Here is a 15,787-nt window from a genome sequence, read left to right on the forward strand (position 1 = left end):
TGTGTTAATTTAAGAATTCGTTATAGTTGTTTCATAGGAAAATAGTGTTTATTGATAGTTATTTATTATATTTTTGTTGTTGTATTAGTTGTTGGCCTGTTTGAAATAATAGATTGTTGTTAATTGTGTTTTAGTTCAGTTCTATGTAGGTAGGTAAGTATATTTTACGTAAAAACATTTCGAATTCTAATGGGAGTATAAACATTTAGGAGGATATTTTATTTTTAACATATTATCAATAGTTTAACGAAATGGGAAAAGTTAATCAAACGACAAATAAAGCGAATAATTCCAAGAAAAAGTCCATTAAAAGCCGTGCCAAAATTATGAGAACATCGAAATTGGAGCCACCACAAATTTTAACAATGTAAGTACCTATGAGAAGTAATCTACTGTTGTCATACATAAAAAAAGTGTGAAAAGTTGTTTCCCATGAAAATGAAATTCGTAATAAATCTATGTTTAGGTACAGAAATCCTGACTACAGTACAAATGCCAATTTTTTTTAGGTAGATATTCATAGTCCTGTCGCCAAGGGGGTACAACGGCCTCCTTTATTCAGATGGTCTTACCCAAGATTTTTTTATGTATCTTGACCCGTAGAACACGAATTTGTTGGGTAACAGTTGATCCGGATGTCGATAAGATTGTTATAAACAAAGAACTTGAGGAATTACATAACAGCGATTTCTCGCAAAACAAAACATTTTTTTTGTATTTTTTGGGTCATTCTAAGCAAAAACTGTTCTGACAAGTTTTTTCGTAGGATGCATAGTTTTCGAGATAAACGCGGTTGAACCTAAAATCGAAAAATTGCAATTTTTGAACCCGAAAAAATTTATTTTTGCTAAAGGTGAGACAGTAGCGATCAACAGGTAGCAAAAACGCGTTCCAAGATTGCGGCTGTAATTTTGAATATTTTTTCGAGATATTTGGCACACGTATTCGTAATAAAATAAAGAATGGCGGTACAGGGCCCAATTTGAAAAATATATTAATATGTGGAAATTACTCTGTAATTAAATACAATATTAAAAAAACGAGCCTGTACCGCCATTAAGAAGAACAAAAAAATACAATTTCTTCAAATAAACTTTTTTATCCGATGCCTAGATTTTGTGTAATTTTGGAACTACTAAAATTTTTTATTTCATTAGTAGTTCCAAAATGACACAAAATCTAGGCATCGGATAAAAAAATTGAAGAAAGTGTATTTTTATAAAAAGTGCAGGAGCTAACAATGCCGAGGAAGATCTATCAGGCTGCATCTCACTTCCCGCCTGTCCAGCACGGTAAAATTCCAACAAAGCTTAGTTCCGAATACTCAGATTACGAGTAGAACTAATTAAAATAATAAATAATCATTCCATGAAGTACGACTTAACCTGGTAGATTTCCCTCGGCCTTCTTAGCTCCGGCAATTCGTTGGCTTGCAAATTTTAGAAGCCACAAGCCACGATTGGTTTAACCAGAAGACTAGTTCTAAGTTTTATTTTATTTTTGATATTGTTAATATTAGAAGTAAAACTTTCGTTCGTCTTTAGCAGATACCGCCACGGCATTCATGCCATCATTTCGTTGTGAACCGATAACGGTAGCCCGAATTTTAGTAGTTCAAAGAGAATGAAATATGTACCTCTGATGGGACCCTAAGAAGGGTTAAAGGGTGTTCTAGAGTGCCTTTGGCGCTCTATGAACTAAATAAAATAAGACTGCTCTCGTTTCGCTTCACAATGAAATTATTATTATTATTTTTTCGTACAAATACCTATGTTAACATAAAATTTTCACCCATTTGGGTTTATTTTTATAAATATTTATTTACTAATAACAAAATTGTTTTCGGTTACTTCCATTTAGCGCGCCTATGAGTTAAATTGTCAATAATATTAATCTTACATAATGTCAAAGATTACCAATGTTGCCAAAGTTTATGATACTATCTCCCGAAGTTATATTTTATTGCTACCTGTTGATCGCTACTGTTTACTCTTAATAAAAATTTATTTATTGTGTATTATTTGTGGAAGATCCAAGCAGAGAATACATCAGGATAATATATTCTGTAATCCAAGTATTTTGTTGTTAAAGATGTTCAAAATTGTAAGCGTTCCATAACAATATATTATTAAAATATCACTTTAACACTTTTTCTCTTTTTTCGATTGAGTATTAGTCTTTGTTGTACAAATAAATTATTACAATCACTGAATACATAGTTAGTGAAAAAATTATCACATTTATTAACTGTATTAATAATTTCCAAGTATAAAAATAACAGTTATCCAAGAATATTCAAAACCCATCTCTTTAAATTAATGATGACATTTTCAAGTAGAATGACATTCTAGTAATGTTTACATATCCATACCGGTGTGAATTTTACTACACGTAATTTGCCGTGTAAAGACAGAAAAAGTAGGGATACACGTAAAATATTTGCGAATTATGTACCCATAGCCTTAAGCGCCTGTCATGAGAACGGGGCCTAACACTAAAATTTTACACGAACTAATGAAGCAGAGGATAAGTTTAGCAGATAAACAACAGGGATTTAGTACATGGTTTAATTACAATTTGGAAAAATTTAGATACCTTATTAATAATTTGCTCTTAAAAATAGAAATATCTCAAAAACTAATAAATTAAACATAGGGAATACTATATAAAAATTAAAGTATGGTAATGGCACTTTTCTATAGTGACATAAAATACAGTCTTCCATTTAAAATTACTGAGAAAATAAAGTACTTGCCTTGGCAGCAGTAAAACATTGTTATTGTACTTCTGTTTAATTATTATACAGGTAGGTAAACCTGTTACCATTTCATATAAAATTGGTTATAACTTCATAAATACCCTATATAATAATAAATAATAATAATAAATAATAACAAACATTTATATTTTTGTGATGGGGGAAGATTTCGAATATAAAATGACATACATGTTCAGTTAAAAAAACATAAGCTTAGTCTACCACTATGTTATGGAACACCCTGTGAGATTCTAACTAATTTTTTGTACTGTGAAACTCAAAGTTGGCTACAATGTTTGCTATTAACTTTTATTGCTATCTATTACTATAAGGTATTTACTGAGCTTTATCACACTAATCAATCACCCTGTATAGATTAGAATAATTAAAACTTTCATACCTGATACTTCTGTGAGCTGCTATATGAGCAAAAGTGCCCAACTAAGACTAGTCAGGTTTCACAATGTAGTTTCTGAATAAATGGAGCAGACTGTATATCACTCTGAACACTTAAACACACAGAGAACTCACAAAAACTGAGTTACCATTACTTTGCCCAATCCAATATAAATACTTTTTGCCGAAATTTATTGGAACAAAATCATTAAATATTCGGTAATTAGAAAACAATGGAATAGATACATCATCGTTTCATCACAATCAGTATTCAAATGATAGTTTAAGAACATTAGCCTACAATGGCTGTTTTAATCATATAATAGTCAAATATAATGCAGATGTAAAATTTGAGTAAACCTTTGCCCAAGAGTATAAATACCCCAAAAAAAATCTAAAATCAAAAAAAAATTAACGGAATCCGTTAATCCGTTCGCGAGAAAATCAACTCAAAATCAAAATTAAAATGAGCATAATTTTTGGTTCGAAAGAAGCAATGGCCTGAAACAAAGAGATGCGCTGTCACCTTTCCTTTTTAATATAATCCTGGAGAAACTAGTAAGAACAGCACAAATTAGAACAGAATTACTGACAGTAAATGGACCAAAATTACTACTAGCATAGGCGGATGACATTGACATTGTAGGAAACACACTCACCAATGTGGAGAGTTTCAATAATTTGGAGGTAGAGGCAAAGAAAACTGGTTTAAGGGTAAATGAAGAGAAAACCAAATAAATGAGCATCAACCTACAAAGGAGACGAGACAGAATATGGCAAAATATTACAATTAAATAGACCCATATAACTTTGAAACAGTGGAGAGTTTTTACTCCAATAAATGAAATCACAACGTCTAAGATGGGCTGGCCATGTACGTAGACTTCCTAAAAACCGCCTTGCCAAGTTAATCTGGGCCCTACAGGAAGAAGATTCTTAGGACGCCCGCGAATGCGATGGAGATACAATATACATTCCTCGCTCAATTTATTAGACTCACCATAGAAATATCAGTTTTTTAATTTCAAGCATCTTAAAGGCATCTTCAAAGTGATACGCAACTGCTAAATGGGTTAAATGACAATTACTTAGTAATCGTGCTACACAATAAAGTTAAAAATGGTGAAATTTTTTTTTTGAAATGTGAATACTTGACAGATGTTAATAGAATGTGCTAAAATTTTAGTTTTTTAGTTAAATTAGTGATTGGTGTTAAATTTTCGTAAATAGTTTCGTTTGGCTGAATATTTTGGATTTTTTTTCGGTAAGAAAAAAATTCATTACGATATAACTGTTCAAAGTTTGCATAACCTTGTGATTAGTGACTCGTTCAAGCCCTTTCAACTAGAACCCTTTCAAAAATAAGCACTTTGAACTGGTGAAACTTACAGATCATATTTATAAACAATACATAAGTAAAGTAAATTGTAAAACGGTAACGATTAATTTCATTTCAAATGGTAATTAGGGGGTGATTTTCACGATTTTTTTTATCAAACAAAAAGGGACAAACTTTATTTTGAGCGTAACTTACTTATTCTTGATGCTAGAAACTTTTATAAAAAACAAAAATAAAGCTTTCTCAAGCACTTTAAAACAGTTTCGATTAGTTTTCCCCACAAAAAATGTGCTTAATTTTTTTTTATTTCACGTTGAAATATTAGATTTGTAATTTGACGAATAAGAACCTACTTTCCATGAGCTAAAACTCTTCTGCTACTGGGTTTACAGACTTCATACGTACACCATTTTTTTCGTTTTTTATGGTACATTTTTTTAAGAATACCTTTTTTGATCAAATACTTGAGTAGAGCGTTAATATTTTTGACCAACATAGATCTATCTATCTATCTATCTACTGCCCAAAATCTATCCATGTGCTGAATATAGGCCTCTTCCATTTGTCTCCATTTGCCTCTGTCTTCTGTTTGCCTTCTCCACATTGGACCTGCGCTTTGTTCAATGTCATTTTTCATCTCATTTTTGCAGTATATGGTCTGCAGCGGCCAATTGCTTTATTCCATGTTCCATCCTGATATCTTTCGTTGTACCCAGCCCAGTGTGATTTTTACATGAGAGTTTAATGAAATGATAACAAATCAATTGGAAGTTCTGTCCTACAAAATACATGGAACGTTTCAGTAGTCTGACGTTCCAAATTTTTAATTTGTTCCACAATTAAAACTTTCCCTGTTCTAGTGTTCCCATACATCAAAGTTTCTCCGACTAGACACCGCTAAGCTATTAATAAACTTTTAGCTTGATATTAATCAACTTTTTTTTGATACGCGGTATCCAGGTCTGTTAGTTATGTCTTTCAACTTGTAGTTATCACATTCATTAATTTTACAATATCCATTTATTGTGTTTATGGAAAAACTCATCAAGTACAAAAACTAATCTAATATTTAATAAATCATAGTTCCTGCGACGAAACATGGCATAAAATATTTGTTTTTATTTAAGTACCTACTCTTTAAAGTTGTGTGACGTGATTTTGTCACCCGACTGTTTTCAGCTCCCTGACTATTGATTTGATTTATGAATGCATTTAAAAGGGGAACCTTTTTAACAGGTAAATTAACCTCGATATTTCTTTCTAGAAAATGCTTATTTGATATTTATGTAAATAACCCTTCGATTGTTATTCTAGAATAAGATGAATTAATCTTTCTTATTCTGGAACATTGTAATAATGTAAATTATCGGAAGGAGAATTTGGGACAGAAGTTGAAAAGATTCCGGGAGGTGCAGTATGGCTATTATTGGTGGATTCATTGGGTACTTGAGCGAATTGGGGGTGGGTTGTGGTATCCGGAGGGTTTTGGCAGGTTTCAGCCGTGTGTTTAGCTTGTTGGCAAAGGAAACATTCGAGTCTGTCTGATGTAATAAAGATTCGGGAGTACATGTTCTCAAAATGTATTAATACGGAGGTTTGTATTTCGAAGTTTTCTTTATCTGGTATTACGTAAATGGACCGTCGAAAACTTAATATTTGAGCATAATCATCGTCGGGTGAGCCAGAATGAATCTGAGATACAGGTGAGGCTAGCCTAAGGTCAAGTTCGTTTTTTAATGCCTGCTCGATAACTTGGTTTGGAATCGATGGACACACGTTAGATATTAACAACCTTTTAGATGGGGTAATAAGTCTGCGAATGTGAACGGTTTCATTTTTAAGTGAAACCGTAGGATTGTTTTTAAGGTTATCGACATCAGAAGTAGAGGCAAGAAAGATGCAAACGCGTTGGTTAGATATACGAGAAGCATGGGTAATACGCTAAAAGTAATCGAAGAGAGCTGTGTCCGGAAGAGCATTTAATACAATGGCTTAAGATCTGCTAGGATATGATATGGGTGCCGGTGTAGGTTTTCTTGTGTTTGATTTGGTAACAGCTGCGAATCTTGGAGCAGTAGGTTGTAGAGAGATGTTTAAATATTCTGAATGCTAAAATATTTAATAAAAACTGGGCTCAACGCCTAGCCTATTGTTGTGTTTCTTTCAAGTATCAAATATATTGAAAAGGCACATACCTAGTTGTTTCACAAAAACTTATCACTTACTATAGAGAAAAAAAAACGTTAATGAGCTCTCGAACAACAAGACAACCTCCTCGTAAGAAGGCCACACGTGGAATCTTTATTTTTATTTAATAATACATTAAGAAGTAATTTAAAATCAATCTCCCTTTAACTGACTAATAAATAGTTATCTTTTTCCATCTACGAGTATTTAATATTCCGTATATGAATTTCGCACCGAATGACATTCCAAATACTATATGTAATTGTTTTATTTTTATTTAATAATAGGTACATTAACAAGTATTTTAAAATCAATCTCCTTTTAACTGACTAATAAAAAGTTATCTTTTTCCGTCTACGAATATTTAACATTCCGTATATGATTCAATAAAATAGTGTTTTGACTAGGAAAGTTTTGGGGTAGTACTGATTTCTTTCATTATATATAGATTTTGGGCTGCTGAATCCGAATATTAGTCCTGTTGCCAGGGGGGGGTACAACGGCCTCCTTAATTCAGATGGACTTACCCAAGTTTTTTTTATATATTTTGACCCGTAGAATACGAATTTTTTGGGTAACAGTTGATCCGGATGTCGATAAGATTGTTATAGACAAAGAACTTGAGGAATTACATAACAGCGATTTCTCGCAAAACAAAACATCTTTTTGTATTTTTTGGGTCATTTTAAGCAAAAAATATTCCTACAAGTTTTTTCGTAGAATGCATAGTTTTCGAGATAACTGCGGTTGAACTTTCAAAAAATCGAAAAATTGCAATTTTTGAACCCGAATAACTTTTGATTAAAAAATGAAGTAGCAATTCTGCTTACCGCATTTGAAAGTTTAAGTCAAATTATATCGGTTTTGATTAGTTGAATTGCTAAAAATTAATTTTTTTATTGTTAAAGAAATCTATAAACACATAGTGTTTCCCGTACCTAATACATGCGTTTTAACGCATGCTACGTAGAAATTGCCTCGCTTGCACTTGTAGCTACTCTACCTACTCGTTCGATTTTAAATGAGAAATCATTGAAAACATCACTCACATACTAGGTGTTTATAACTTTGTTTAACAATAAAATAATAAATTTTTAGCAATGCAAATAATCAAAACCGATATAATTTGACTTAAACTTTCAAATGCGGTAAGCAGGATTGCTACTTTATTTTTTAATCAAAAGTTATTCGGGTTCAAAAATTACAATTTTTCGATTTTTTGAAAGTTCAACCGCGGTTATCTCGAAAACTATACATTCTACGAAAAAACTTGTAGGAATATTTTTTGCTTAAAATGACCCAAAAAATACAAAAATATATTTCGTTTTGCGAGAAATCGCTGTTATGTAATTCCTCAAGTTCTTTGTCTATAACAATCTTATCGACATCCGGATCAACTGTTACCCAAAAAATTCGTATTCTGCGGGTCAAAATATATAAAAAAAACTTGGGTAAGTCCATCTGAATTAAGGAGGCCGTTGTACCCCCCCTGGCGACAGGACTATATGAGGTTTACGGACAAAATTTCTTGCCAGAACATTGAAAAAATCGCGAAAAAGGGAAAATTTCAGCTTTTTGCGCTTTTTTGCTCAAATCTCAAAAACTATTAACTTTTAGTAAATAGTCTGTTAACAGAAATTAAAGTACTTAAAATTATCTACAAATATTTACTATTTATATCACTATTTACTTTGTTTTTCAGACGAACCGTTCGGTCTAAAATACAAGTTGAAAATTGCCAATTTTTAACGGTCTCGGCAAAACCCACTTTTTACATTCCAAAACTTTATTTTTTATTAGACTGCTGTCATTTGATAAATTTCTCCTAGTTTTCTATAAAAATAATAAATATTAGTTGATATGTATGGAATTTCTCTTGCGACAGCTTCCATGAGTCCAATCCGTCCTATGGAATGTCTCTGCTTTTCCTTTAGAACCACAGAAGATCAGGCACAGATGGAGTCACAGTTTCAGTTGGTGTGAACATTTCCTTCGGATCTGTTATCTTGATTTCTGATAAACCTTGAGGTTTTTTCCTTTTAAAATGAATTAGTTGAAAATCACCCCGACTTCCATAAACCTCAGGCGCGGGTTTCTTTTTTATTCAAGGAATGGATTGCTTAGGAGCTACTGAATGTTTTGGTGCAATACAAGAAATGCCACATATGACGTGAAAAGTGTGGTATTCGTCGATTGTATGTACGTTAAAATCAGCGTTATCGTGCACCTGCTGTATAAAGCACGGCAGGTCAATTTTCTGCGGATCGCCTGCGAATGCTGACACTTCCAGGCGAACAGCTTCTGTATAAGATGAATAAAACCCCATAGAGGCCGTATATTTTCTTGAGCCGTACTTTTTGTAGAGAAAACGGCCAACCCTGCAAGGAATGGTGAGACCAACTATCTGGGCCTTACTGCCGCTACAAGACTTTGAGCAAGCGCGTTGCTTATCTGGAAGTGTCAGCAATCGCAGGCAATCCGCAGAAAATTGACCAGTCGTGCTTTACACAACAGGTGTACGAAAACGCTGATTTTAACCCTTTCTATGCCAGGCCTTAATTTACATGTTGGTCCCTCAATCCCAAAGGTTTTCTCATGTTTAGAGTCCCATTGCCTTATATATACGTCACATATAAATAAACAAATAAATGACCAAAACATGTTTTTTAATGTGTTTTTTTTAACCAACTTAAACGTTTTCTTTTCAAAAGTACTCATCAGAGAGCAAAACCAACTTGACAAAATGTAACTAACTTAAAAAAATAATGGAATGTAAATTAACATTAAAAGTTTTCTTTTGTGTGGTACTCCTCAAAACATGACACTACGCAAAGACCGACTCCGCATCTTGCACACATTTATCTCGATTCGCTTCTTTTTTTTTTCTGGTCTTTTCTGTGGCTACAAATGCTTCACCTTCTAGCAGCTACCTATAAGCGTTGCCACCAGTGCTACAATATAGCATACATCTAAAATATGTGAACAAATATATACGGCAATGGATCCGCATGACCTGTCTTAGGTGCCAACATTTTGAGGATTTGGGAACAATAATCTAACATTTTCGGACATATTTCTACGGCATTGGGACACCAATGAGTCTAAAATTTTATAAGTAACGCATATTTTCGGCTTTGGTAAATTGAGACCATAACACCTTGAACGTATATATACGGCGACTGGGAATACAAACCCACTTTTCAAAAACATATATATGCAGCGTTGGGACAGAAAGGGTTAACGTACATACAATATATGGATACCACACTTTTTACGTCATGGGTGGCATTTCTTGTACCTATTGCACCAAAACATGCAATAGATCCTAACCAATCCATTCCTCGGCTAAAACCTAAACCCGCACCTGAGGTTTATGGAAGTCAGAGAGCTGTTCAACTAATACATTTTGAAAGGACAAAACATCAAGGTTCATCAGAAATCAAGATACGAGGGGAATGTTCACACCAACTGAAACTGTGACTCCATCTGTGCCTGATCTTCTGTGGCTCTAAGGAAAAAGCAGAGACATTCTCGGTATTTTAGGAAGGAATGAATTCATGGAAGCTGTGAGAAGAGACATACCATATTCATATTATGAACTAACATTTATTATTTGTAGAGAAAACCAGAAGAAATTTATCAAATGACAGCATTCTAATAAAAACTAAAGTTTTGGAATGTAAAAAGTGGGTTTTGCCGAGACCGTTAAAAATTGGCAATTTTCAACTTGCACTTTAGACCGAACGGTTCGTCTGAAAAAAAAGTAAATAGTGATATTTGTAGATAATGTTAAGTACTTTAATTTCTGTTAACACACCATTTACTTAAAGTTTATCGTTTTCGAGATTTGAGCAAAAAAGCGGAAAAAGCTGAAATTTTTCGCTTTTTTCGCGTTTTTTTTAATGTTCCGGCAAGAAATTTTGTCCGCAAACCTCATATTCGGATTCAGCAGCCCAAAATCCATATATAATGAAAGAAATCAGAACTACCCCAAAACTTTCCCACTAGGAAGCTCGTAGGGTACAAATTGACTGATAGTCCATTCTTTCACGGTTTTTACTCTAAATTTTAAAGAACCGCTAGGATTGATATTAAATTTGGCATACGTATAGCTTACATGTCAAAGAAAAAAAGTGATATGGTGCCGATGACATTAACACATTAACACATTGTGTGCTTTTGCCCTGGGGGTGATTTTCACCCCCTATTGGGGGTGAAAAAATATATGTCCAAAATAAGTCCGGAAATGGGTAAACTGACTAATTTTAAGTAACTTTTGTTCTATAGAGCTTTTTCGCCAAGTAAACATTTTCGAGTTATTTGCGAGTGAATATGTTCATTTTTCAACAAAATAACCACATTTTTAGACGGTTTTTCGCAAAACCCTCAAAAAGTAAGTATTTTGTCGAAAAAATGTTCTTATCAAAATTATAGCTTACAAAAAAGTAAAAAAAATGGTGTACGCGTTAGGTCTCTGGATCTCGTAGAACCAGAGTTATAGCCAATGAAAAGTAGATTCATATTCACCAAATTTCAAATAGAATATTTCGACGTGTAATATCCAAAAAATTAAGCACTGTTGGGGGAAAACCCATTATAACTTTTTTAAAGTGTTTTAAAAAATCTTTATTTTTGTTTTTACAAAAAGTTTCTAGCATTAAATTTAAGCAAGTTACGCTCAAAATAAAGTTGGTACCTTTTGTTTTTGCAAAAAAAAAATAGGGAAGACCACCCCCTAATCTGCAACTTAAATGAAATTAATCGTTACCGCTCCACAAATTATTTTACTTATGTTGTGTTTATATGATCTGTAAGTTTAATCAGATCCGGAATTTTGTTCGAATCAAATTTGTTCAAAGAAATTTATTTGACGGAAATTTATTCGAATATATATTGTTCGAACAGAAAGTTGTTCGAAAGAAAGTAGTTCGAAAGGAAATTGGTTCGAAAATAAATTATTCGAGGAATTCGTATCTAGGGAATGGTCTACGTGATTAATACTTAATGACTTAGGTAATCTCTAATATCCCTATTGCAATTAGACAGGTAGGAATTTTATTTTATTAATGACATTTAAGATTAATGACATTTGTGATTTAAAATGGCTGCGAAATTTTTTAAAAGTTCGAAAGGCAAAGATATGCTTAGTTTTCACGGATATTTATACGTACAGGACAAAAGTTGTGATACCAAAGTTTACTGGAAGTGTGCAAATTTTAAGAAGTTCTCTTGTAAAAGTCGAGCAATTCAAAGACGACCAGAAGAAGTGAAAGAAACTGGTGAACATTGACTTGAGAATTTTATTGTTTACAACACGACGAAATTTACAACTCCTAGTAAATTGCGAGCATTGGTACGCTGATGGCACGTTCAAAACGGTACCATTATTATTTGAGCAAATGTATTTCGTTGTAAGTACGATTGTATATTTTAATATATGTAATAACAGGATGTAATAACATATGTAAATAATAATAATTTTGAAAATATATAGGTATTTTTGCAATTCGAGTACCCACTTTAATTATAGCTATTAAAATTTCTGCAGTTCAAGTGCGCCCAAACATTTCAACCCTTAAAAACGGTATCCGGAATTTTATTCGAATTAAATTTGTTCGAACAAATTTATATTCTAACAAATTTCTTTTCGAACAAATAACATTCGAACAAATTTCCGTCGAATAAATTTCTTCGAACAAATTACATTCGAACAATTTTCCGAGATTCAAGTTTAATCGATTTAAAGTGCTTATTTTTGAAAAAATTTGGTTTCAAAGTAAAATTACTAAAAATGTAAATTTGGAAAAATATGCTTTTTTTCAAAATAACTTAAAAATTGTTAGAGATACCAAAAATCTCGAAAAACAAAAAAAGTCAGATTTGCTTTTCTGAATATCATGTATTTTTTTGTTTTTCTGTTAGACAAAAATTGATTAAGATTTGGTGTTTCTAAATTTGCATACATTCGTGATCAGTGACTCGTTCAACCCCTTTTAACTACAGCCCTTTCAATAATAAGGACTTTAAAACGATGAAATTTACAGATCATATAAACAATATATACACGAGTCAAGAAACTTGTGAAGTCGTAACGATTAAGTTCATTTAAGATACTATTAGGGGGTGATTTTCTCGATTTTTTTACCAAAACCAAAAGGAACTAACTTTATTTTGAGCGTGACTTGTTTAATTTTGATGGTAGAAATTTTTTTTATAAAACAAAAGTGAAGCTTTTTTTAAACACTTTAAATAAGTTGTAATGAGTTTTCCCCGGAATGTGCATCAATTTTTGGTTATTTCACGTTAAAGTATTCCATTTGGAATTTGACGAATATGAACCTATTTTTCATTAGCTATAACTCTGCTTGTACTAGGTGTAGAGACGTGATATATACTTAATTTTTTTTAAATATTTACAGGCTATATTTTTGCTAAGAATGCATCTCTCATTTTAAAAATTAATTGCTCGGTCATAACCGATTTTAAAAAATTTTATATCGCTTGATAGATAAATGACCGTTTTTCAAGTTTTTAGGTAAACGACCATTTTTTATATCGCTTTTAAATAAAAAATGGCGGATTTTTTAAAAAAAAAACGTTGTTGACTTTTTTTATTAAAACACCCAGTATATTTTTTTGTGTCTTGAAAAAACGGTCATTTACCTATCTAGCGATATAAAATTTTTTAAAATCGGTTGCCAAATGACTGAGCAATTAATTTTTAAAATGAGAGATGCAATGTGGAAATCACATAACATAATATCATTTTGCTCAGTTATGTTATTTAGGTATGTGATATCCACGTTGCATCCCTCATTTTAAAAATTAATTACTCAGTGATTTGACAACCTATTTTGAATTTTATATCGCTGGATAGGTGAATGACCTTTCTTTCAATTTGCAAAAAAATATACTGGGTGTTCCATTAAAAAAAGTCAACAAAGTTTTTTTCAAAAATCCGCCATTTTTTATTTCGTATTTGAAAGCGATATAAAAAATTCAATCCATTCAGACAAGACTTTTACTAAAATAAAACATTTCAGCGAAAACCGCATATTTTTATTTTGAACCATTTAGAAGTTATAGGCAGTTAAAATGGGGGAAAATATAAGTGGACACCCGGTATAATAATTACCTGTGGCTTTTGGCTTCGCTCGTAATAAAGCAACCGTTTTAAAATTATAATCCTGAAACAATTTGTCTATATACATCACTTTATTTACTAATGTCTTTAATTCTTCAGGGAAAAACTCATTAAGGATAAACCACTGCTTAAAAAGTAACTTATAATAAATAGTTACAAATCAATATACAGAGTGTATCAAATTTATGTGCCCACGTTATATTAAAAAAAATAAAAATTTTATTCTATCTTTGATTGACAAAATGATACACAATAATATGTAAAAGAAAAAGAAGAATAAGAATCTTAAAATTTGGTTGAGCTTGTTACACTACAAAAACATAACAAAAAGCGTACTAGTACGGTTTGATAAATACGTTGTCTACAAAAGAAAAACGAAAATTTTGGAAAAGTGTCGATTATTTCTCAACATAGTCTCCTTTTGGCTCGATACACTTCACCCAGCGATGCTCCAACTTCTTTAACCCGTCTGAAAAATACATTTACTCTTGGTCTGAAAAGTAATCTTCTGCGGCGGTAAGTACCTCCTCATTTGACTTAAATTTCTGCCCAGCAAGTGACTTTTCTGCCCAGCTTGCAAGAGCAACAAAAGAGCTACAGGAAATAGTACAGAGAATAGTAAAAGCAGCGAAGAAAATGGGACTCCACATAAATGAAACTAAAACAAAATATATGGAATGGACAGATGGTCAGTTCAGGAATAGACAAAAGCTTAAAGTAGAAATAGAAGAAGGAACATCATACGAATTCGAAATCGTAGAAAGATTTACATACCTGGGAGCAATAATATCACGTAAACCGAACATTAAAGAAGAAATACAAGCTCGAATAATGGCAGGCAAAAGAAGTGTACATGCGCTTAATGGAATGTTGAAAAGCAAGTTTTTATCAAGAAACGCAAATATACAGTTATACAAAACAACTATACAACCAATAGTAACATACTGCAGTGAGACATGGACAATGACAAAAAATGAACAAAGTTTACTGGAGATCTGGGAAAGGAAAATCCTGAGGAAGATATATGGAGGAATAATAAGGGACGGTTTATGATTAAGAAGATCAAATGATGAGTTAAAGTAATTATACAATCAACCTAATATAATAGGAGTGATAAAGGCACAGAGACTTAGATGGCGAGGTCACATAGAAAGGATGCCGAACGCGAGGACTCCAAAAAGTGTACTAAACTACACCATAGCCTCAAAAAAGAGAAAAGGAAGACCGAAAAATAGATGGAAGCAAGAGGTTGAAAAAGATATGGAAAAAATGGGGTTAGAAGGCCAGAAGTGTCTTTTACAAAAACAAGTCGCACGGGGCCAAATCTGGCTAAGTCTAAGGATGTTTTCCCGTTCACTGTCTCAGATTTTTCAGCCCCTTTGCTTTGTCTACTGGCCCCTTTGCTTCTGTTTTGTACGTTATCATTTTTGTACCCTAATAAATACAGAGTATGGTATAAGACAAAATGAAAATAAACGGTTTCAAAAATAAATAACCATTTTCAATTTTGTTGCAACAGGAAACTACAGCCGCGTCATATTCTAGTTCAATCAGAGGCTGCAGAAAGCACCTCTACCGGTTTCGAAACTTATTAGTCTCTCATCAGGAGGCACACATGCTGCTCTCTCTGACCCAGCTAGTACAAAAATCGGCGTGCAGTTACGCATTGCAACGAACGAAATACAAAAGACTAAGTTATGGCTTGCAAATTTTAGAAGCCTTGGAGGTGTAACCAGAGAGGGTTCCCATTGTTTTCAATCTGGTGGGATGTGGAGTAATATTTTTAATGTTATTTTATGTGCTATTAGATTGAAAACTTAGTCTTTTGCTAGCAGTTCTCGCTAGGGCATCCCTGCCATTTCGTTCGTTGCAATGCCTAACTGCACGCCGGGTTTTGTCCTGGTTGGGTCAGAGAGAGCAGGATATGTGCCTCCTGATGAGAGACTAATAACTTTCGAAACCG

At 32.7% G+C, this 15,787-nt stretch overlaps 1 protein-coding gene across 4 annotated transcripts in view; it reads right to left on the bottom strand.

The window, feature by feature from the left end:
- The window catches only part of LOC126886001 (acyl-CoA Delta(11) desaturase-like), a 150,335-nt gene that overhangs the window by 100,417 nt on the left and 34,131 nt on the right, over positions 1-15,787 (bottom strand). The window contains exon 1 of one of the 4 annotated variants that reach the window (XM_050652837.1): positions 3,159-3,326. The exons of 2 other annotated variants lie outside the window; for them this stretch is intronic. The gene's annotated coding sequence lies outside the window, so the exon portion shown is untranslated. Of the gene's footprint in view, positions 1-3,158; positions 3,327-15,787 lie in introns of those variants that run through there. One more of the 4 variants, XM_050652840.1, reaches the window with a different exon arrangement.

The sequence above is a fragment of the Diabrotica virgifera genome, chromosome 1 (genome assembly GCF_917563875.1).
Source record: "Diabrotica virgifera virgifera chromosome 1, PGI_DIABVI_V3a".
Lineage (NCBI taxonomy): Eukaryota > Metazoa > Arthropoda > Insecta > Coleoptera > Chrysomelidae > Diabrotica > Diabrotica virgifera.